Raw genomic sequence first — 23,946 nt, 5'->3', positions numbered from 1 at the left:
TGTATACTACATAACGGGAGAATTGACAATCATCTCTGTCTGTGGTACCAAGGGTTTAGGACATGATGTGTTTGTTTAGTTGTAGATGTATCCTACTTTTTTCTACAGTGTTTACTACACACAGAATTAAAGTCATGGGCATCGATGCTACGGACGTTAACTGTCTTGAAATTGATTTTTGTTGGCGACATTCCATGTTGGGTTTTTTATTTCACAGTAAATTTTAGGATTTATTTGTTTTGACTGAATAGATCTGTGTGTGTGATAAATGTTGTCTTATCCCCATAACAACATTAATATATCAAGGTCCATGGTACGTGTATTGTTGAAATACCTTTAAATCCCCATTCATTATATACTCTTTTAGAGTGTTTAAATCTCATGCAAAACAATGACGGTTCGCTCTGAATAAAACGGCTTGCAAGATATAAATGAGGCATATAGAAGAAAATCACATTATGTTCTCCGCTTCGCTTAGTAACAACACGTTATATAGTCATACCTTTTAGACAGTTCTTTTAGAACGTAATATCAAGACATGAAAATGATTTTAGGAAAGCTATAAGAAAGGTAAGACATGTATATTTTCTCCTTTTTGCATACATTTCCCTATAAGACTGTAGATAATAGTCTAAAGGCATTCACTGAGAGTGTTTATTTCCTACTCAGTTGAAACTGTCTACAACAATTCAGTCCGTACTGTAGAGTAGCAGATCCCTATATGTAAACATATTCCCTATCTCTACAACAATTCAGTCCGTACTGTAGAATAGTGAATCCCTATATGTAAACATGTTCCCTATGTCTACAACAATTCAATCCGTACTGTAGAGTAGTAGATCCCTATATGTAAACATGTTCCCTGTGTCTACAACAATTCAGTACGTACTATAGAGTAGTCGATCCCTATATGTAAACATATTCCCTATCTCTACAACAATTCAGTCCGTACTGTAGAGTAGTGAATCCCTATATGTAAACATGTTCCCTATGTCTAAAACAATTCAGTCCGTACTGTAGAATAGTGATTCACTATATGTAAACATGTTTCCTATATCTATAGCATTTCAGTACGTACTGTAGAGTAGTGATTCCCTATATTTAAACATGATCCCTAAGTCTAAAACAATTCAGTTCGTACTGTAGAGTAGTGATTCCCTATATGTAAAAATGTTCCTAAGTCTACAACAATTCAGTACGTACTGTAGAGAAGTGATTCTCTATATGCAAACATGTTCCCTAAGTCTAAAACAATTCAGTCCGTACTGTTGAGTAGTGATTCCCTGTATGTAAACATGTTCCCTATGTCTACAACAATTCAGTCCGTACTGTAGAGTAGTGATTCCCTATATGTAAAAATGTTCCGTAAGTCTACAACAATTCAGTCCGTACTGTAGAGTAGTAATTCCCTATATGTTAACATGTTCCCTAAGTCTACAACACATCAGTACGTACTGTAGAGTAGTGTTTCCCTACATGTAAACATGTACACTAAGTCTACAACAATTCAGTACCTACTGTAGAGTAGTGTTTCCCTATATGTAAACATGTTCCCTATGTCTACAACAATTCAGTACCTACTGTAGAGTAGTGTTTCCCTATATGTAAACATGTTCCCTATGTCTACAACACTTCAGTACGTACTGTAGAGTAGTGTTTCCCTATATGTAAACATGTTCACTATGTCTACAACAATTCAGTTTGCACTGTAGAGTAGTGATTCCCTTTATGTTAACATGTTCCCTATGTCTACAACAATTCAGTACATACTGTAGAGAAGTGATTCCCTATATGTCAACATGTTCCCTAAGTCTACAACAATTCATTACTTACTGTAGAGTAGTGTTTCCCTATATGTAAACATGTTGCCTAAGTCTACAACAATTCAGTTCCTACTGTAGAGTAGTGTTTCCGTATATGTTAACATGTTCCCTATGTCTACAACAATTCAGTACGTCCTGTTGAGTAGTGATTTCCTATATGTCAACATGTTCCCTAAGTCTACAACAATTCAGTACTTACTGTAGAGTAGTGTTTCCCTATATGTAAACATGTTTCCTATGTCTACAACAATTCAGTACTTACTGTAGAGTAGTGATTCCGTATATGTAAACATGTTGCCTATGTCTACAACAATTCAGTACGTCCTGTTGAGTAGTGATTCCCTATATGTCAACATGTTCCCTAAGTCTACAACAATTCAGTACGCACTTTACAGTAGTGATTCCCTATATGTAAAGATGTTGCCTATGTCTACAACAATTCAGTCTGTACTGTAGAGTAGTGATTCCCTTTATGTAAACATATTACCTAAGTCTAATACAATTCAGTACGTACTGTAGAGTAGTGATTCTCTACATGTAAACGCGTTCCCTAAGTCTACAACACTTCAGTACGTACTGTAGAGTAGTGATTCCCTATATGTAAAGATGTTCCCTATGTCTAAAACAATTCAGTCCGTACTGTAGAGTAGTGATTCCCTATTTGTAAACATGTTCCCTGTGTTACAACACTTCAGTAGGTACTGTAGAGTCAACATTCCCTATATGTAAACATGTTCCCTAAGTCTACAATAATTCAGTACGTACTGTAGAGTAGTGATTTCCTGTATGTAAACATGTTCCCTATGTCTACAACAATTCAGTACATACTGTAGAGTAGTGATTCTCTATATGTAGACATGTTCCCTAGGTCTACAACAATTCAGTTCCTACTGTAGAGTAGTGTTTCACTATATGTAAACATGTTCCCTATGTCTACAACAATTCAATACTTACTGTAGAGTAGTGAATCCCTATATGTAAACATGTTCCCTAAGTCTACAACAATTCAGTACGTACTGCAGGGTAGTGATTCCCTATATGTAATCATGTTTCCTAAGTCTACAACAATTCAGTACGTACAGTAGAGTAGTGATTCCCTATATGTTAACATGTTGCCTATGGAACAATACATCTTACATCCTACATGATTAAATCAGTTTAAAACAAAATTACTACCGTTTCACTTGTGACAATAATAGTTCTTTGTGTTCTTTAAGATACATTTATACCAAAGATTTAACTGCTTTTTATAGGTTGTTTTTTTTAACTTCTTGTCTACATTTAAATGTACAACAAATAAAAAAGTCCCTATTAACTGGTAATGTATAGTGTCTATTGGCCGGTAATGTACAGTCTCTATTGGCCGGTAATGTACAGTCCCTAATGGCCGGTAACGTATAGTCTCTATTGGCCGGTAATGTACAGTCTCTATTGGCCGGTAATGTATAGCCCCTATTTGCCGGTAATGTACAGTCTCTATTGGCCGGTAATGTACAGTCCCTAATGGCCGGTAATGTATAGTCTCTATTGGCCGGTAATGTACAGTCTCTATTGGCCGGTAATGTACAGTCTCTATTGGCCGGTAATGTACAGTCCCTAATGGCCGGTAATGTATAGTCTCTATTGGCCGGTAATGTATAGTCTCTATTGGCCGGTAATGTACAGTCCCTATTGGCCGATAATGTACAATGCCTATTGGCCGGTAATGTATAGTCTCTATTGGCCGGTAATGTATAGTCTCTATTGGCCGGTAATGAATAGCTATTGGCCGGTAATGTATACACTCTATTGGCCGGTAATGTATAGTCTATATTGGCCGGTAATGTATAGTCTCAATTGGCCGGTAATGTACAGTCCCTATTGGCCGGTAATGTACAATCCCTATTGGCCGGTAATGTATAGTCTCTATTGGCCGGTTATGTATGGTCTCTATTGGCCGGTAATGAATAGCTATTGGCCGGTAATGTATACCCTCTATTGGCCGGTAATGTATAGTCTCTATTGGCTGGTAATGTATAGTCTCTATTGGCCAGTAATGTACAGTCCCTATTGGCCGATAATGTACAATCCCTATTGGCCGGTAATGTATAGTCTCTATTGGCCGGTAATGTATAGTCTCTATTGGCCGGTAATGTATAGTCTCTATTGGCCGGTAATGTATAGTCTCTACTGCCCGGTAATGTACAGTCCCTATTGGCCGATAATGTACAGTCCCTATTGACCGGTAATGTACAGTCCCTATTGACCGGTAATGTACAGTCCCTATTGGCCGGTAATGTATAGTCCCTATTGACCGGTAATGTACAGTCCCTATTGGCCGGTAATGTATAGTCTCTATTGGCCGGTAATGTACAGTCCCTATTGGCCGGTAATGTACAGTCCCTATTGGCCGGTAATGTATAGTCCCTATTGGCCGGTAATGTACAGTCCCTATTGACCGGTAATGTATAGTCCCTATTGACCGGTAATGTACAGTCCCTATTGGCCGGTAATGTACAGTCCCTATTGGCCGGTAATGTATAGTCCCTATTGGCCGGTAATGTATAGTCTCTATTGGCCGGTAATGTATAATCTCTATTGGCCGGTAATGTACAATCCCTATTGGCCGGTAATGTATAGTCCCTATTGGCCGGTAATATATAGTCTCTATTGGCCGGTAATGTATAGTCTCTATTGACTGGTAATGTATAGTCTCTATTGGCCGGTTATGTATGGTCTCTATTGGCCGGTAATGTACATCCTCTATTCGCCGGTAACGAGCAATCCCTTTTGACTGGTAATCTACAGTCCCTCTTGAAGGTAATATACAGTCCGTATTCCCCGCTATTGATAAAAAAATAATAAATTCACCCTGCACTCTTGTATGTAAAGAACAAATTACGATGCATTGGAGTTATAATTTTTGAATTTCAATTAATGTTATTAAACACAAATCACGTTGAATAATTTATATTGTTGCGACAACTAATACAATAAAGTCAATGAGGTCTGTTTTTGAACAGGTTTATACCTGAATTGTAATATAATCCTTATCTATTGATTTAAAAGCCAAGCTCTTCGTCACAAAATCGCAAAAACAGCTTGTTACAAAGACATCTCTTGTTACTATCACACAATCGGTCGTGTCGTTCGGAGGGTGTTTAAACATCTTGTTACAAAGCATTTTTAATTTGTTACCGTCGCACTATCGTCCGTGTCGGTGAGTCATTGTTAATTGTCATTGTCAGAGAGATCGTAGACGTAGATTTGTTTGATTCTACTCATTGCACACATTAATGTTAAACGTCCTCTGTACTGTGACTCAATAGTTAAATGTACGGGTTTTTAAGTTTAACCAACATTGACACGTGACGATTCTTACGATAGTATGTGTATTCTAAAGAAGAACTTTGGCGGCCTGGGACTCCCGTCTTTGTTCTCTGTCTACGGTTGGTTATGTAAGGGATATCAATTACATCCCTAATAAATACATCTAATTAAAACATTGTTGCGTCGTCAGTTTTTCTACTTATTAGACGACTACAGCCAACATGATACTGGACTGCTGCAGATAATTGGGATGAACACAAACTCACAGTAACACAACACAACTGCTAGTTCCTCCAACCTCACGGAAATTTACCATCTTCCACATACAAACTACACAGAGTATCCAAGACAAAATCAAAATAACCTATTGCACGAATTAACAAACAAAAAACAACATAAATTCGATTGATTAACGTCGTCCTTTTGTATAAATTTGGATGATCGGAATTTTTTTTAGATGAAAACAGACATTCATATATCCACGTGTTAACAGTTTAATCCTTAACAGAATCACACGATCCTCTTCCAATGTTTGTACACACATGACCAATGGGCGGGATCGAACTATGCTTACCACTGAGCAGTAAGTAAATATTTTATCATAGTGACATGTGTATGTCATAAGTATAGTACCATACAATGTTATACATTATCGAATTACACCCAGCCCATCGGACCTATATGTGACTTTGAAATCTTATAATATACAAATATAGTATCTACATCTGATTGAGCGCATCAGTTTACTGTGATTTGTACAGATAACTTTGTCTAACTGAATAATTGAGCATGCATTTCATAATGCAATGTGGACAAAATGACCACTGCAAAAACCAAAAAGTATTTTGTTTATCTAAGTAATGGTTATAAGATAAAAACTGTCCATTCTTTCAGATATTGTACAACCCGGGGCCCATCAGCCTAACCCTAACCTTGACCCTGATAGTTCAATGGACAGTTCGCAATTGCAGTGAAGGTAAATAATCAGCGTCCATAGCTTCAGAGAAATATAGCGAGGATTACAGAGTCAATTAAAATGTAAGCAACTAAATAAAAACTAGCCAGTGCGTCCATTTGATAAGAACCCAGTATATAAGATACACAGAACGCGTTCCAAAATCAAAACAGAAAATCTTTTTGTCTGTTTTGAACGTTTTACCTCATAAAAGCACAAATATAAGCCAATCAAGACAATTTAAGCTTTATTTTCCGCATAACACTTAGAGGACACACGTAACAATAAACTCTTTAGAGAAATTTACCCCCAAAAACTAACCAAGCATCTCTCTACTTTGGATTTAAAATTTAAACAGGGTGTTAGTAGAATATACAAGTAAAAGACAATTTCTGTAGCAATTATTGGAGAAAATAAAGCTGTGTGGCATATCCTAAAAATGTACAGTATATTTTTTAAATGCTAGATACAATAAAATTGTTATTTTTCTACAGAGTAAATTTACCCCCAAATACAATGCAGTTTTTGTACATGTAAGTCTTAGTAAAATTCGACAATGGAATATCTGCTACTCTGTTCGGGCAAATTTACCCCCAAGATGAAAAAGTCTTTACAAACTTGCAGTCTGAAAATCTATACAGGTATAACTGTTGCAAGTATTTGGGGGTATATTACCCAAAATACTAAATGACATTTTTAGAAAGTCGAACCCTAACAAATAAACAGAAAATGACTGTGGTACAATTCTTTGGGGGTTAATTTCCTCCAACACAAGATGACATCTTTACAAAGTCGAAGCCATGAAAATATACAAAACTATACAGAAAAAGCTGTGATGCTATTCTTTGGGGTAAATTTCCTCCAACGCAAGATGACATCTTTACAGAGTCAAAGCCATATAATTAAACATAATATGACTGCGTGTGTTGCAATATTTGGGGGTAAATTTCCTCCAAAACAAAATGACATCTTTACAAAGTCAAAGACCTAATAAGAAACAAAAAAAGTCGAACCCTAACAAATAAACAGAAAATTACTGTGTTACAATTCTTTGAGGGTAAATTTCCCCCAACACAAGACAACATTTTGACAATCTCGAAGCCTTACCCCAAAAAAATGACTCTGTTACAATTCTTTGGGAGTAAATTTCTCCCCAACAGAAGAAAATATCTAAACAATCTCAAAGCCATACAAATAAACAAAAAATGACGTTGTTGCAATTTTCGGGGGTACATTTCCTCCAACTCAAGATGACATCTATACAAAGTCGAAACCATATAAATATACAAAACTATTCAGAAAAAGCTGTGTTGCTATTCTTTGGGATAAATTTCCTCCAACACAAGATGACATCTTTACAGAGTCGAAGCCATAAAAATATACAGAGATAAGCTGTGCTGCTATTCTTTAGGGTAAATTTCCTCCAACGCAAGATGACATCTTTACAGAGTCAAAGCCATATAATTAAACATAATATGACTGCGTGTGTTGCAATATTTGGGGGTAAATTTCCTCCAAAACAAAATGACATCTTTACAAAGACAAAGACCTAATAAGAAACAAAAAATGTCTGTGTTTCAATTCTTTGGGGGAAAATTTCCTCCAAACACAAAATGACATCTTTACAAAGTCAAAGCCATAGAAATAAAGAAAAAAATTACTCTGCTGCAATTCATTGGGGGGTAAATTTTCCCCCAACACAAGATGCCATCTTTACAGAGTCGAAGCCCCCCCCCCCCCCCAAAAAAATACAGAAAATGACTGTGTTGCAATTCTTTTTTCTTTTTTGTGGGGGGGGGGGGGTGGTTGAAAATCCCTCCAACACAAGACGACGTTTTTACAAATCGAAGTCTTAGAAATAAACAAAAAATAACTGTGTTGCATTGTTGGGGGATTAATTTACCCCCCAACACAAGACGTCATTTTTACAAAGTTAAAACCTTATAAACTATAAACTATAAACTTATAAACTATATACAGATCATGATTGTTTTGCAGTTTTATGGGGTAAATTTACCCCAACACAAGACATCGTAATTTTTAACTTTAATGAATACAATACGTATCCATGTACATCTTTTAGAATTTTTGGGTATATTCACTCTCAACTCTCGACACATAGTTTAAACAATACAAGATATGTATTATTGACTAAATAAAATGATATTCATAACATCAGTTAAACTACATGTACGTTGACGATGTTATGTAACAATTCACAATCAAGATCAAAATATTATTTAGTAAATGAAGATAAAGTTGCAAACAAATGAGACCTGATTAAAAAAAATCCACTGGAAAACTAAAACAATTCAATAAAACTATTTTAATAAAGAAATCATTCTAGAGGGATAAACATATATGTTTTATTATTAATTGAAGTAGTTATGCTTATCATGAACTTGAGTATCATTTTCTGTCCGCTTTCTCAGTGTATTAGGTTTTGGACTTTAGTCTTCAGTTTCTAGAAAAGGAAAGACAAACATGAAATTAGTCACCTTAAGTTGCTTTTGACAACTAAGTGGGGTAATGTCATATAATCGTTTCAAATTGTGTAACGTTCATTAGTAGGGAGGCGTATCGGGGCCTACACTTTCAACTTATAAATTGTCTTTCTTTTTATTGTATTGTCAACACATAAAGTATTGTGACCTCCTATTTATAAATGCAAATGAATTGAATTGTATCATGTGACTTCTATATAATTTAAATCACCTTATTGAATTTTACCAGTTTTATTGCTACCTGCTTTTTCAACTTTAAAAGACATTAAGATAGAAAATTAGACAAAGAACAATAAAATAAATGCTTTATAGCCATGTTGATATCAATATGCTTTCATTTTTAGGGAACGCATTGCGAAAATATTATCGAATGAACTTTGCAGGCGCAGGAGTTCTGAAAGTGACGTCACTGAATTCTGAATATAGCTGTAACGACACATGTAGAATGACATTGACACTTTGCTATAAATCAGAAACAAAGTGCAGAAATTACATTATAATGATTGAAATTAGTATAAGTATTTGTAATCGTAGTTAGAGGACTGCTGCATAAACTTTATTTAAGCAGTTCTTTATGATCTTCTATGCATGTTTGGGTTATTCTGCAATAAACACGTGATATGAGTTTTGAGACAGATACCTGTGATTGAACATTAAAACTACATGGGCCTCTTTACTTACACGTATTATATTAACCACCTCATCGATGGGAAACGGTTGTAACAACTTGATTATTCAATCATGGTCATAATTTGGGGGTAGGACTGTTCATGTCTATCACCCCTATCTACGATTACAAATGCAGATATTTGGATGTTTGACATTAAAAGAAATGTCTGAATTTTAGAATTTAAAGGGGCATAGTCACGATTTTGGTCAAATTTTTTTTTTTCGATTTTAACGTTTACAATGCTTCAGCGAGGCATTTGTAATAGGCAACCAAAATTTGAGCGTCATTTGTTGAGTTATAAGCGAGTTACAGAGTTTATAATTCTTCGCTATGTAAACAAAGCGTTTGTTTACATTTTGAATGTTGAAGTGAAAATTCCAGTTTTAGACCTCAACTGAAAGTGTTAATCGCTAGGAACTGTTTATATATGCTTAAGAGGAATAAGCTTAAAAAATGCCCCTCAGCTTAAAAAAGATTTTTTACTGGTATATTTAACCTATGTAAACAAAAAAAAGGACACGAGCCTTGTTTACATGACGAAGAATTGTTTGCTCTGTATCTTGCTTAAAACACATCGACTGGCACCCAAATTTAATTTGATAAGAAGAAATACGTCTTTAAAGCATTGTAAATAATAAAAACAGAAAAAATAAAATTTGACCAAAATCGTGACCATGCCCCTTTAAATTCCTTCATTGTGGATTGAATTTCATGGAGCCAATATTTGTAATTTGCTATTTTTTAAAAATAGGTTAATGGTAACATTTCGTGGAATTAATTATATTATAAATAATGAATATAATAATACTATTATTCATAAATGGTTGTGGATTTAAATTCATGGTTGACGAAAATTAGCATTAGCGAATCCATGAAAATTGAGCATACACGAATTCCAATGATTCCACAAATGTCAGTCTACAGCTAGATTCAGAGGTGACGCACCATCAGCACTCCCGCCCCCGCGAAATTTTATTCGATAACATCATTTTTTACCATATGTTTCCAAGAAATGAAAACACATTTATGTTAATATGCTTAATATAATACACATACATTTACATTGTTCTATGCCAACATTTCTTTCTCGATATATCTAAAACTCATTATTTTTAACTCCTTATTTTGTTAAATCGATATAGCAAAAATACAGATCAATTACAATAAGATGATTTAAATTATGTTAGCTCATCTCAATACAATGGAAAATATTTGCATAATTAAAACGACATAATAGTTTATATGTTGATAAGACGATAAAAAGTATGACAATGTATATAAGTTATAACACAACAAGTCTAGGCCCCGATACGCTTCCGTACATAAGCTGCAATGACATACATGTACATGTAAAATATTCCCGTCAAATGACAAATGACCTCTTTTTTTGCGGGTTGGGGGGGGGGGGGTCACTGTAAATATAAATCGTGTACTGCCTATAAGAATATCGTTATTTCAAAATATATGTATAAAGGCACGGATTTGTGGATTTGAATTTGCAATACTCCTGTCAATAGAAAGTGCAATTCTAATAAATCATGCGCGACCCGCCATGACTGCTTTAAACTTGCTCGTGTATTTTTATATTGATTTATGAAGGGTTAATTTGAGTATGAACATCATCCCGATAGGTGCATCATATCTAAAGGATTTTAACTTAGCTTTCAAATCCCTCAATAAAAAAATGCATCAGTATGAATCCAAATACATTCTATTCTTTAGTTTTCCTAGAAACGTACACATTCTCATATATATCATCTGGTGATGCACGAACCGCGAGGGTTTAATATTAGTTATCGGACAGCGTACATCTGTAATAATTTTGTTACCAATGACAGATATTACAACACTTAATAAACTCATATGTGTTTCTGAGTGTGTGTACTACATGTATAAGATTCCCCGATTTTTCAATACTAAATAAAAAAAGTATGTTGTATACGTTGAAAAAGTATACAATCTAGAGATTTACTTACAGAGGCCTTCGATTAAAGTTATGTGTTTGACAATTTTTTTTTCTATTGTTTTGTTTTATCTATTTCATCTACGGTTTTTAGAAAAATCAACATGTAGGTTGGATTTCAATAATGTTCAAATGACTTATCTTTGTTATAGCCTTATTTGCCCGTACGGCATGATTGACACAATAATACCAAAACGTCCTCGTTATCCACTACATAGGCCTATATGATCAACGAGGTGTTCCGAAAACATGCATAGATATAGGATAAGTCTTGAGAAACAATAAAATCCGCGAAAACATTTCTCAAGTTCGAATTTCTTCTATAATCAAAATGAGCTTGTGCCATTAGCACGTTCACAGGACGCACAGTTCTTAACCGTGGTATGTTCATGAGTTTGAGAAGACGGGGCTATAATTTTGTCATTTTCGCAAGCAAATTTTAGCACCTATTTAATTTTTGTAGAATTCTGTCTGAAGAATGAGTAGAACAATTAGTCTTTTTCATATTTTGATTAAATTTTAGGTACAGTGCATCTCTTGCGCGGATCTGGAAGCCCCACCCCCTCCACCCGTTCCGGGACCAGCACTGAAAAAAGAATTTAACTTTTTAACATGACCCCCCCCCCCCACCCGTCATTGGTTATTTATAAGTGCGTTATTTATGGTAGAGTAATACAAATATTTAAGATTATACTCCTTAATTAAGCGTTTTCGATATCCGCCTCTATATTCACCATTTTAGAGTACGTGAAGAGTATACAATGTCTTTTCGATTATGAGTTCATTGAAGAACAATGCACAAAATGAACTATTTATTATATACTTACCATTTATGTGTACAAACATGCCATGATCTTGTTATAAAGATTATCCCATGCGAATCGGCTGACCGCATTTTGAGGCATTAAGATATACCGCATTTGTGCGGCTAGGGTTTCCTAAAGTTGAACCAAAGAAAGTCCGAGCGTATACCCCGAATATTCCAGCAAAGTTCGTCATTCTTAAATAAAAATAAAGATTTTATCAAATACGTAATGGTATTATGTAAAATGGCATACAGTATGACTGTTGTTGATTAGTATCATGTTAGACTTACTTGTACTATTCTGGATATGGCGCAATTGTATATTGATAAAAAGATGAATCGACATTACAGTTGATGCTCTTGATCATGGGGGACCGATATCAATTCCGCCAGAAATAAAGCTGACAAAACAATGCAAAAGGAGTCTTCATAAATTTGCCGTCGCGTTTTATCTCTTTGTCTCATTGTCGGGGATTTCAAAGTGACGTGTAGGAATTAAACACAATTTATGGCCAGCAATGTCGGTGCTGGCACTGACCGCTATGTTCAGATATCCCCTGGGTGTCATAGCAATTTATCGGTCAGATGAATGCCTGTCTGTGGTTTTTCCGTTAATCGTGTTTTCAAACGTGCTGTTCAATTTGAAAAGAAGAATTCCACAGATGAAAGCGGCGCTCGATCAGCAAGTAACACCTGAAGTATCGGACTTTGCACAGAGAATCGAAGTTTAAACACGCTTATAGTCTGATGATATGACTAATTTGTTATAAACATATATCTCTATCTCAATAAGCCAGAACATGATGGATACGTGAAACATAGCAGTTATTATACAATCTCGATTATTAATTTAATAAATGTTTATAATACATGTACGAAAAAACATGTTTAATAATGTCTGACACAATTGTCAATAGCATTCCCTAAACTTGTACTTGAGCAGTAAATGAATTAAACAGAAATATGTGAAATAGGAAGACGGTTGCATATATACGGGTTTTTTCATTCATCCAGCACAGTTGTTCATAGATATCGTTTGATATGTCCTAGGTGTATTTTAAAATTTGACATAGCAATCACAGTGATAGCTGCATGTTTGAATAAACTTCTAAAATATGAAGTTCATTTTGATATTATTGCAAAATAGAAAAAAAGTAGACTGCAAGATTGACAATTATAATTATTAGTCATTATTTAAATCAGTTGTAACCGGTAGATAATATCGATTTACAGATATGATTTAATCGTAACTTGTCTGTTCTAGCCTAAATAAAAACAGTCTCCAGCAGTAACAACATAGAACGTGCGTCTATGCTTAATAGAAAAGGTCACATAAGAAACAAGAAATAACTCAGACTAAATGCGAGAAGCTATATTATAATAATGGAATGTTTTGCTATTTTTTGTCTCGTTGAAGCTTTATTTCGATTCGAAGTAGTTTAAAATTTTGATATTCTATCGATTGTTTGTTAAATAAAGGTCTCAATAGTTAGATATGACAAAAAGTGGTAAAAGTGTATCTGCTTAAAAGATGGAACAAGCAATCGTCGTCCCATTGAACTTGATGTGACTTGTTGAATGTGTGCGCTACATCATCCGCCACTAGAACAGGTGCGATCCTATTCGGATAAATTTTGAAAAAGGTTTACCTTTTTACTATGGTTTACATGTAAACCCTGTTAACGGTATTATGTCACATAGCTTTCGATTCTCAGAAACATTAAACCCCCCAACCCCCCCCCCCCCCCCAAAAAAAAAAAAGGTGGCTCAACATATTCGATAAGACGTGGTCAAAACACGGATACTGTCACAGGCATAAAGTGTTATGTAAATATTTAGACGCATATACACAGGGATAACTGATTTTTAATATACCTCTCTGAATTTTGTGTGTGTGTGTGTGTGTGTGTGTGTGTGTGTGTGTGTGTGTGTGTGTGTGTGTGTGTGTGTGTGTGTGTGTGTGTGTGTGTGTGTGTGTGAGAGAGAGAGAGAGAGAGAGAGAGAGAGAGAGAGAGAGAGAGAGAGAGAGAGAGAGAGAAGTTTACAGATCTGTATCATGTTGGAGATTTTCCTTGGGAACTTTACAATTTTCTGGCACACTTGCATTTCAAAAGTAAATAATGTTTTAAAGTATGTCATTCATAGTACTACTCTTTTACCTCAATAGTTAATATAGTCTCGGGATATTCAAGAAAATTGACAGTATTGCCAGAATTTCATTCATACCGAGGAAAAAAAAATTGCTGTCACATTCCAGTAGAATATGGGATGCATATATCTCTAGAAAAACTTTTTGGTGATGTCCAAAATCATATTCATATTCATAGTTCTATTCACAAAGTTTGTGTTTCTTTCGGACTAATTACCGAGTTTATTTCCAATGTATGATATGGCACCGGAACGTTCAGTATTCTCTTATTCTCAAATTTCAAATTTCCTACAACCATATGTTTATCTTAGATTTATTAGTTTTATGAAAACGCTATCATGAGATCTTATGACATATTTTGTTTCAGGCTGATACATGTATATTCATTGTCGTAATACTCTGTACACACTGCACATGCAGGCCAAAATTACACAAAATCAACAACACTTTCTATCAGGGTATATGTTTCTCATATTGTTCCCCTGACATATCTTGATTTATAGTAACTACATTTTGTCATATTGCAAGCGTTTATTCATAAACATGTTAAAAGGATAATCTGCACAAATATGTTATAGCACCATCAAAAATAACAGCCAGTCTCGCATTAGCTTTAATACTGACAGTGTGTCACCTATCTAGATTTGATTCGTTAACATAGCTCGAGTATTCGTACTGTGTAACGATTGCTCTTTTACACATTCGTGAAATATAATTTTTTTAGTTTTTGGTGTATATGTGAATAAACGTTGATGCATTAAGTTTTAAAATCATTTGAAAACAGATTTGTGTGAAGTCAGTGTTATTTGATGTGCCCATCAGACTTTGAAGTCTTCAATTGTCATTTATAAGAAGAGCCAGGATGAAAAACCATTATCTGCATTGCAAATAAATTACGGCGGAGATGTAATATATTATTAGTCTCCTACCGGTTTCACCGGAGGGGACTATAGCTTTCGTCTAGCGTCCGTCAGTCCGTCTGTCTGTCTGTCCGTCCGTTCGTCTATCCCACTTCAGTTTTCCACTTTTTTTCTTTATGCGTTTGAGGAATAATATGAAATTTGCTGAACACCTTCAAATGTCAAACTACAGTTTACACTTTTGTAGCGTCTGGTTGACATATTTTCGAGAAAATTAATTTTTTATATTCCAAGTTTTTAATGTTCGGGTTCGTTATCAGGTTAGGTGTGTATTGAATAAACGAGGAAAGTATGAAGTCAGTAATAATATCGTGCATGCATTACTTGTACAATTCCTTTTATTGTTTCTAACAAACAAATGACTTCTGTTAAATAATGTCAAGCATTTTGTTATAAATTTAATCGACAGGGTTTTTTGTATTATTACGATCGGGTTCGTTATCGGGTTGTTCTGTTGATTCGGGGTACAGAAGACGGTAAGAAATGATATTCTGCATAACAGTGCATTGTTTTCACAAATTTCTACCAGCAAATTCTTAAAGGACTTGGCGAAATTACATGAGATAAATAAAGAGTATACTGTATTATTTTACCCATTTTTTATTTAATTTCCATATCAACTATGTAGTTTGAATGTCCCTTGTTCTTTTATCTCTGATTAAAGCATAACATCTCGTTTATAATAGTTTTGAAAAAGATGTATGCTTCGAAGTTCGAAGCTTTCATAGAATAATTACAAACCGGTAGGGGACGTGTATTGCCTCTGCAATGCTCTCAGAATGCTGGATTATTATATTACATTATTTAGGGGGGGGCATCTGTAGTGGAACAGATGCTGGACAAAATGGAGAGAGACAGACAGGCCGAAGCCAGACGGACCGACATTTAATTGCAGCTGCTATGAAATCATATCTCAGTTGACGCTAAGCAAATAAACATGTACATGTATCGTAAATTGCACCTGTAACGCTGGCTATTAAAATTGGGAGAAATACTCGTACAAAATTATGTTGCTTGTGCAAAGTTTACAAACGAGGATTGCCTCTAATGACATTATATTAATTGGAGCAATAAGATTCATAACAAATCTCTGTTACAGTTATTCAAACTGATTATGATATTTCAATCAGTGTACTACATATATATATATAATATTGTATTCCATCGTTCTAAATCTGATTTCTGCATGAGCTCTCTTCGTCGCAGTAATGTCCAATCATATTGTGACTTACTGATATTCATGTGTTTTCTCTAATTCGCTGTTGATACACATCACGCTGATACAGTTTTGCGCTACAATAACGCACGACTTCAAAAGTAGAACTTATTCTGAGTTCATCGTAGATTGAGTCGTATCTACTACTTTACCTCAATGCAGAAAATCGCCAAAAGCTGCGAGTTTCTGAGCAATCGTTGCTACAGTATGGCTTTTACATGTAATCATTCGTAGACAATCGCACTCAACTTGCATTGCACTCCTTCACATATATGTATTCGCAATACATCTTCTACATTCGCATCCGCACAATCTGATTAAAATCCGTTTCAATCAAATTGACATCGCAAGACTTCGTAGTACTAGAGTTTACATATATTACACCGAGTATCCTACAAGTTGCTAAGAGTGTTCATTGGGTATCTGTAATACATAGAGATGAAGCGAGATTTGATTCGATTACGATGGTGTGACCGAGTAATTGATAAATACAAGGTTTTTTGTTGGTGGAAAAAAAGAATCGGATGGCAAGTGATTTGCTGCGTTTTTTTTCTATTGAATTTAATGTACAACACCAGTCATTGCAAATCTTCTAATATCATACACACACATAGTATTTTTACTTCCCTGTGTTCTGAAATGTATTCTTTATTAATTATCTTTTTTCATTAATTGAATTAAATATTACAGTTACATTTATTTCATGATGGTGATAATTATATTATTCAACAATAAAGATTATAACAATAGGACCCCCCCCCCCTCCAAGAAAAAATTGTATTTCCCAAAGGGCATCGATGGAAAGAAATGAGATTTCTCAAGGAGAATTGTTCTTTTTTAAAACTTTGGAATGGAATGTCCAGAGGTTTTCAAAGCGGTGAAACATGTTACTAGTATTTATTCCGCGGGATATACGACGTTCTGCTGGTCACCTGTCGGATGACTTTCTAAGTTACCCAGATGACGCATTATATAGAAATATCACACGGGGTATAGTGATAATGCTTGTTTCATGACAACAATAAAACACATTATTCTGATCTGCCTGCTCGTTATGAGAACAAAAGAGTACCACGCGGCAGTTAAATTATTAGAGCACTATGAGTCAAAATCCCCTGAGTAACATTTTTTGGGGAAAAAATGATTATGATTACGGTTTGAGGAGGGCGAGTTGTTATTCATGGATAACACAGGACACCTTAATCCACAAATCAAATCTGCAAATTATTTGCATCCCTTAAAACGTCTTTAAATTTATATTAATATCTTTTTTTCGATTATTTTATAAATATTATACCGATCACATTTTTAATCTGGTGTCGTTTAATTTGCTATTTCCGGGTCAGTAATTATAAGTACAAATTTGCAATTACCACTAAATCAACTGTCATACTACATGTATTAATATAATCGTTGCCCTGTTTGAATAATGTGTACTTTTCGTACAAAAATTCAATTAGAGAGAGAGAGAGAGAGAGAGAGAGAGAGAGAGAGAGATTGAGATTTAAAACACTTGCAATATTACCGCATACTCCTAGTTCATTAACTATTTGTACATGTAAGAGAGAGAGAGAGAGGGAGAGAGAGAGAGAGAGAGAGAGAGAGAGAGAGAGAGAGAGAGAGAGGCAGACAGTTTTAGAGAGACAGAGAGAGAGACATTTAAAACACTTCCAATATTACCGCATACTTCTAGTTGTAAACGCGCATCATTAACTATTTGTACATGTAAGAGAGAGAGAGAGAGAGAGAGAGAGAGAGAGAGAGAGAGAGAGAGAGAGCTTTTTTTCGAAATAAGAAATATATAATAATTTTCAACACTGGCCATATTACTGCATGCTCGTAGTTCTCAACGCGCATAAAGTATTTGTACATTGGAGAGTAAGAATCTCTAACATGCTCGGAAAAGGGGGTAGGGGACTCCATATTAGAAACCCCCTTTTAAATATGTAAATTTTGGAAAAAATGTTTTCAGCGAGAATATAGTGCTTGTGTGTAAGAGGGGGGGGGGGGTCAGCCCCTCCCCCCCCCCTTCCGGCTGATGCTGCTATGTGCCTATGATGTGCATGTTTTAGTCTGTACATGTAAATGAAAGAATAATATAAATGTGTACATGTAGTCTTTGTTAATGATTCAGATTGAAAGAACAAATCGAAAACTTTAGTTGCTAGTATTAAGCAGTGTTTTTGAATTTTCCTTTCAATAGATTGTCTCTTACATTGCAGTGCACAAAATTTAAACGTCTTTCTTAGACTGAAATTGACACATACACAATGCTGCAATAAGTAGTTATTTCGTCTGTAAAATTCAGTTTGGTTTCCTGTATTGTGATATACACAAGGCTTGTTCTTTAGTTACTTGTCAAACCAAAGGAGGGTATCTTAAAACCATTGATCTATAATTTTGTTTTTTTTTTCAATTGGTATACCTCTGTCAATTAAAAGAACTCTCCAATTGACATTCCACATCTTAATTTCAAAACAGAGATACTAATATAAAAAAATATCCAATACAAAGTCACCTAATCGCTAATCTACTTTTTGAAGCTAGATAATCGTAATCTAACAAAACATTGTAGCGAATTTACTTCGTTAAATTTGTGTTTTTATTGCATGTAACTAAATGCATGAAATTTTTTTTATCAACATGTCACGTTGTGAAATTCAATCTTTTGGAGTATTTTCAATTATTTTGTAAATTAATTTTTCGGACTTTGTGTTAACTGCTACTAAAACTTTTCATCTATTTCGACAACTGTTTTAAAGACGTTATAAATTCAGCGCAGCATTAATCCAACCTGAGGCACACTCAGTGAGGGACAGCTAATCTTTTAATTGACTTCTGTTTATGTTTATCGAAACTTCTTTCATCTTATTATCCTTTTATGTACATGCTGCTAAAATGTCACGAATCACTCAATAGCTGTTCTTTAATTGATTTTCTTACTTCTGTACATATTATGTTAATCCTTCAAAGTGTTATTACATTGTTCATTTGATTATAATAATTCTGAATTGTAAATTAAAGGCAGTTGGAACCAGACCTTCAGTGCTGATGCATACCAAACTCACATAAAAGTATATTTCATGTAAAGTCTATATAAAAGTCTGAAAACTAAAGCGTGTTGGCTTGTTGGAGGTTTCATGAGGCTGGTTCCAACAACAAGAGAATAAGCTCAAGGTTGGCCCAGAATTAGTCATGTACGGGAAAGAGCGCCCCGTAATAAACATCTTATTTCAAAATTGTAAAATACTTCAAACATTGCTTCGGGTACCTGTCTCACTACATGTAACAACATGTTGTGTTAAAAGTTTTGATATTGTTTGTTACTTTCTACAATAAATTTTTACTTATTGATTTATATAACGAACGTTTTCAGTTGAAGCAATTCGTGACAATTTCAGAACTCTAATATATTTTCAATATTGCCTCGGGCACCTGCTCATGGCATGCATTAAACTCATGTGTGTATATCTTGTATATTCTGTGTTAGTTCCAGTGTTTTTCTGATCGTTAGCAAATAAAATTGTCTTTTATCTACCTACTCATATATAGCAAGATATCTGTGCGTAGAACGTAAATCGCCACGACTTCTCCTGTTATAAATATAGATCTTTCTTTCAAGATTTGAAAAAAACAAAACAGTGTCTCAGATTTATCGCAAGTTGGCCTGGCGAAAATTTCGACTTTAAAATTTTGTAATTGTAATTTGTAAGAAATTGTACTGTAAATCGGAACAATGTGACAGGGCCTAAGAATGGTTTTCGTAAAGGCAACAATTTATTCAAAGCATCGTAGGAATCTTTGTAAAAATACACGTTTATAATTCTTTAAATGCGTGATTAGCGACCAATGAAGAAAGACAGATTTAGAATGTTATAATGTATATACATCTTAAAGAAGTTATACATTGTATTTGCCTTTAAGATTTCGAGTTAATGTGATTATACCTGACATGCGGTAAACGGCACATCTTAATTATGCGCTTACAAGTTTAAAAACTGTCATGATATTTTAATTTCTTTCAAGTCACAAAGTTCTAATGGGTCAAAACCCATGGTCAGTCATGGTGTGTAACAGTAAATTTCAGTTTCATTCAAAACTTTTTACCCTCTGCATGCTTCTTTTTATAGGTATGTCTCTTTTGAATATAATTTAAGATGAAACACCTTTGACGAATACAAATGCATCCATGCCAAATATATAATATCCACATGTACACAATGACATGCAGTTAAACACCCAAAAGTATATAGTTAATTGGGGTTTTCACAACTTGGTTGCAAAACATGTAACATAACAGCCATGTTTGGTATCAGATACCAGATTTAGTTGCAAAATATGTTTATAATATGGTTTATATGATAGGTTGTTGGTACATATATCATAGAAAGATTATGTAGCTCGAAAAACAAACTGTATCACAAAATATTTCTATCTTTAGAATAGATATTGATAGAGGTTGTCACAACCACTTTCAGTACCTAATTTACATACTAGTATAGCAAAAAACATGTAGGACCCCCCTCCCGAAAAAAAAATGATATTCTCAACGAATTAGCTCCTATTATTTTTCTACAGGGAGTATATAGGAGGCCGGTTACATTAATCAAATCACAAATTAGCTATTACTGTACATGATATATCGTCTTTAAATTTTGAATAAAGTTGATATATATTGCTGATGATGATTGTAGGGTCATTTCATATCCTGATGTTTTATACATTGCATAGCGATACATCAGAAGTGCGAAGACAATGACCGTGAATGAATCCCAAAATCAGTGTATGTCGTTGCAAATTTTAGGAAAAGTTAATCTGTATTTTATCAATGCCGTGAAGCATATAATTCAGACCCACCGCTGTGGGAATTATCTCTCATGAGAATAGTGATAAAATGCGATCTGCAAGCTTACAGAAAAGTCGGCCAAATTGTTTTGGAGGAAGTATACAGTGAAGTGGAACAGCGATAAAGGTATCTGTTTAAAACTTTATGTTGTTCTTTCAGAATACCTCGCATAATAGAAATCATTTAAAACTTGAAATAAGGGAATCCACCCCATTCATACATGTATATTTTTATTTTATATTAAACTGTCATTATGCAATGTACATGAACTCGAGGGCTTGATTTTGTTTCAACAAAAACATGGCCCATTATTCCAAGTTTGAGAATTCAAATCCGTGTTTTTATTAATAAATTATTATAAATTAAATTTATTTAAAATATACTTATAATTTTTGAGATATACCAGTCCTTGTTAATCTAAACAGTGACATTCAAAAACTACTTTTAAATTTATATATGCACCGTGGTTATCCCACCAAAAGCACCCCATCACCTCGGATAAGAATTTTGAGGATAAGCGAAAATGGGTTTTCAATTAATTCTAGCACTTGCACACATTCAACGTGAAAGTTGTAGATGTATTGATAAGCACCGTGGGGAGGGGGAGGGGGGGGGGGTGCGTAGTATTCCTTTTACGTTCAGTTTCATTTTTTATATGTTAATTTTTTTTTAAAAATGTCTGCTGGGTGCCCATCCCCCTCCCCCACAGTGCCTTATTGAAACAAAAACACCGATGTAGCCTGATATTTGTGTACAAAAAGCGTAACTGAATATTATCTAAAATACTTCTCACCCTTGTTCCCGCTTTAAGGTTATTACTATACATGTACATGTATGTGCGCACTTGTTAAAACAGCGGATGTTAAATTCGAAGGAACTTTAAATTGAAACTCGAACTAGAACAAAACCGTTGTCAGTTTGATTAAAAGCTTGCAGGTAAATTATTTTAAAGCGCTCGTTAGAAAATATAATAAATCTTACATCATAACAAATAAATATTTCTAAGCGTTGTTTACGCTTTCGGAATAAAGCTTTATAAGATCTAAACGGCTGCAAAAATGTAACCGCTCCCCCACTTATTTTGTAAATGACGAACGGTATCTATTTATATATGTCTACCCTCTGTACTATTGATTTTATAGTATAGAGGGTAAAGATACATAAATAGATATCACTCTTCATTTACAAAATTAGCTGGGGAGCGCCTATGCAGCCGTTCAGTTTTCAAAGCTGTAAAAATACTTCGATATGGCAGCTATTTTCTTCAGCTTTCAATACACAAAGAATGAAGGATATTATTCTAGAAAAAAACCTGTTAATATATTTATTATTTGAGATATGAGGAAAAAGCTGGAGATAGTGTGTATACCCTTATATAATAAACGAAAAAAATACAAGTCCACCATGATATGAATAATTTTGAATAATTTTAAAGTAAGATAATAAACAACCGGCCGCGGAAATTCAAATCATCATACATTTGAATACAATTTGATACATCGATCCATCATACACAACGCACATTAATTTGTTGCAGTTTCAAAAAAATAATTATGCTTAGAATTTCGAATAGTTTTAATCAAATGATTCTTCGTATGTTTGTCAACTTGTATAGAGCCCCATCCAACCCCCCCCCCCCCCATCCCCATATCGATTTGCCACAAATCTTTGAAAATAAGTGTTTTTAACAGAACAAAGTTAATAAGCAATTAAAAAATCAAGTCATGTGAAATTATTAAATCTTATATTCTGATTGTGTTCTAAAAGTAACTAAATCTAAAACAAAATATACAATATTTCTTTTCCTCAGATACAAATACAAACTATCCACTATTATAGTCAATTTTTATCTTAATTATTCATCAGGTACATGTAGCTGAATAAACAATGGATTGGTTTGAAGTGGGGAACACATGTTACTTCGGATAAAATGAGACCCAGCCTTTGTGTATCAGGACCAGTTATAAAGACTATATGTTGAACACCTACATGTTTATCAGACGCGGAATATTCATGAGATACTGACTGTTACTTCGGATAAAATGAGACCCAACCTTTGTGTATCAGGACTAATATGTTGAACACCTACATGTTTATCAGACACGGAATATTCATGAGATACTGACTGGATGTGTTGGAAGGATTTATTGGCAACAACTTTCGTGAAAACATATCAGCGCGTCAGGGTGGATATTTTTCGAGGAATTTGAATAGGAAGACAATATAAGTTTATATAGGCATCTAACGTTACTCTCGAGAGATCTTATTCTATACGCTATATATTTTCCCGAGTGTCGCAAAAAAGTACGATTGTGAAAGCTTGGTGTGTAGGTCTTTAAATCCTCACAGGAACCAATGTACCCGAAATGCCAGAAATTACATAAAGGCTTCCTAGCTAAATTTTGATTAATAATGCGATCATCCCTCCAAATTATCGTTAAACAGAATATGTAGCTTTTTAGCGATTAAAGAAAAAAAAATAAATAATACACTAATTCAAAGTATAGTTAAAGCATTCCAAAACAGTCTTTGATAAGACGACCAGTGTAAATAAGTTGACTGTCCGCATTGTCATGAGACTGCATGAAAGAATTGCAGCAAAGTCATTTTTTGTTTATTTTTAATGCTTCGACTTTGTAAAGATGTCGTCTTGTGTTGGGGGAAATTTACCCCCAAAGCAATTACAACACAATCATTCTCTGTTTGTTTTTATCGCTTCGACTTTCTAAAGATGTCGTCTTGTGTTGGAGGAAATTTACTCCAAAGAATTGTAAGACAGAAACTTT

At 34.4% G+C, this 23,946-nt stretch overlaps 2 long non-coding RNA genes across 2 annotated transcripts; one reads left to right on the top strand and one right to left on the bottom strand.

Moving 5' to 3' along the window:
- Positions 1-403: 403 nt before the first annotated feature.
- Positions 404-6,189, top strand: LOC128171466 (uncharacterized). Its single transcript, XR_008242083.1, has 3 exons — positions 404-570; positions 5,641-5,715; positions 6,027-6,189. It is a non-coding gene; the product is annotated as an uncharacterized LOC128171466 (long non-coding RNA).
- A 128-nt stretch (positions 6,190-6,317) lies between these two features.
- LOC128171461 (uncharacterized) lies at positions 6,318-13,023 on the bottom strand. Its single transcript, XR_008242078.1, has 3 exons — positions 12,321-13,023; positions 12,052-12,224; positions 6,318-8,551 (listed from the first exon to the last, which is right to left on the bottom strand). It is a non-coding gene; the product is annotated as an uncharacterized LOC128171461 (long non-coding RNA).
- Between the last annotated feature and the right edge of the window lie 10,923 nt (positions 13,024-23,946).

Source organism: Crassostrea angulata, chromosome 2 (assembly GCF_025612915.1).
Source record: "Crassostrea angulata isolate pt1a10 chromosome 2, ASM2561291v2, whole genome shotgun sequence".
In the NCBI taxonomy this organism is placed as follows: Eukaryota; Metazoa; Mollusca; class Bivalvia; order Ostreida; family Ostreidae; genus Magallana; species Magallana angulata.
This window is presented reverse-complemented; position numbering and strand designations above follow the sequence as displayed.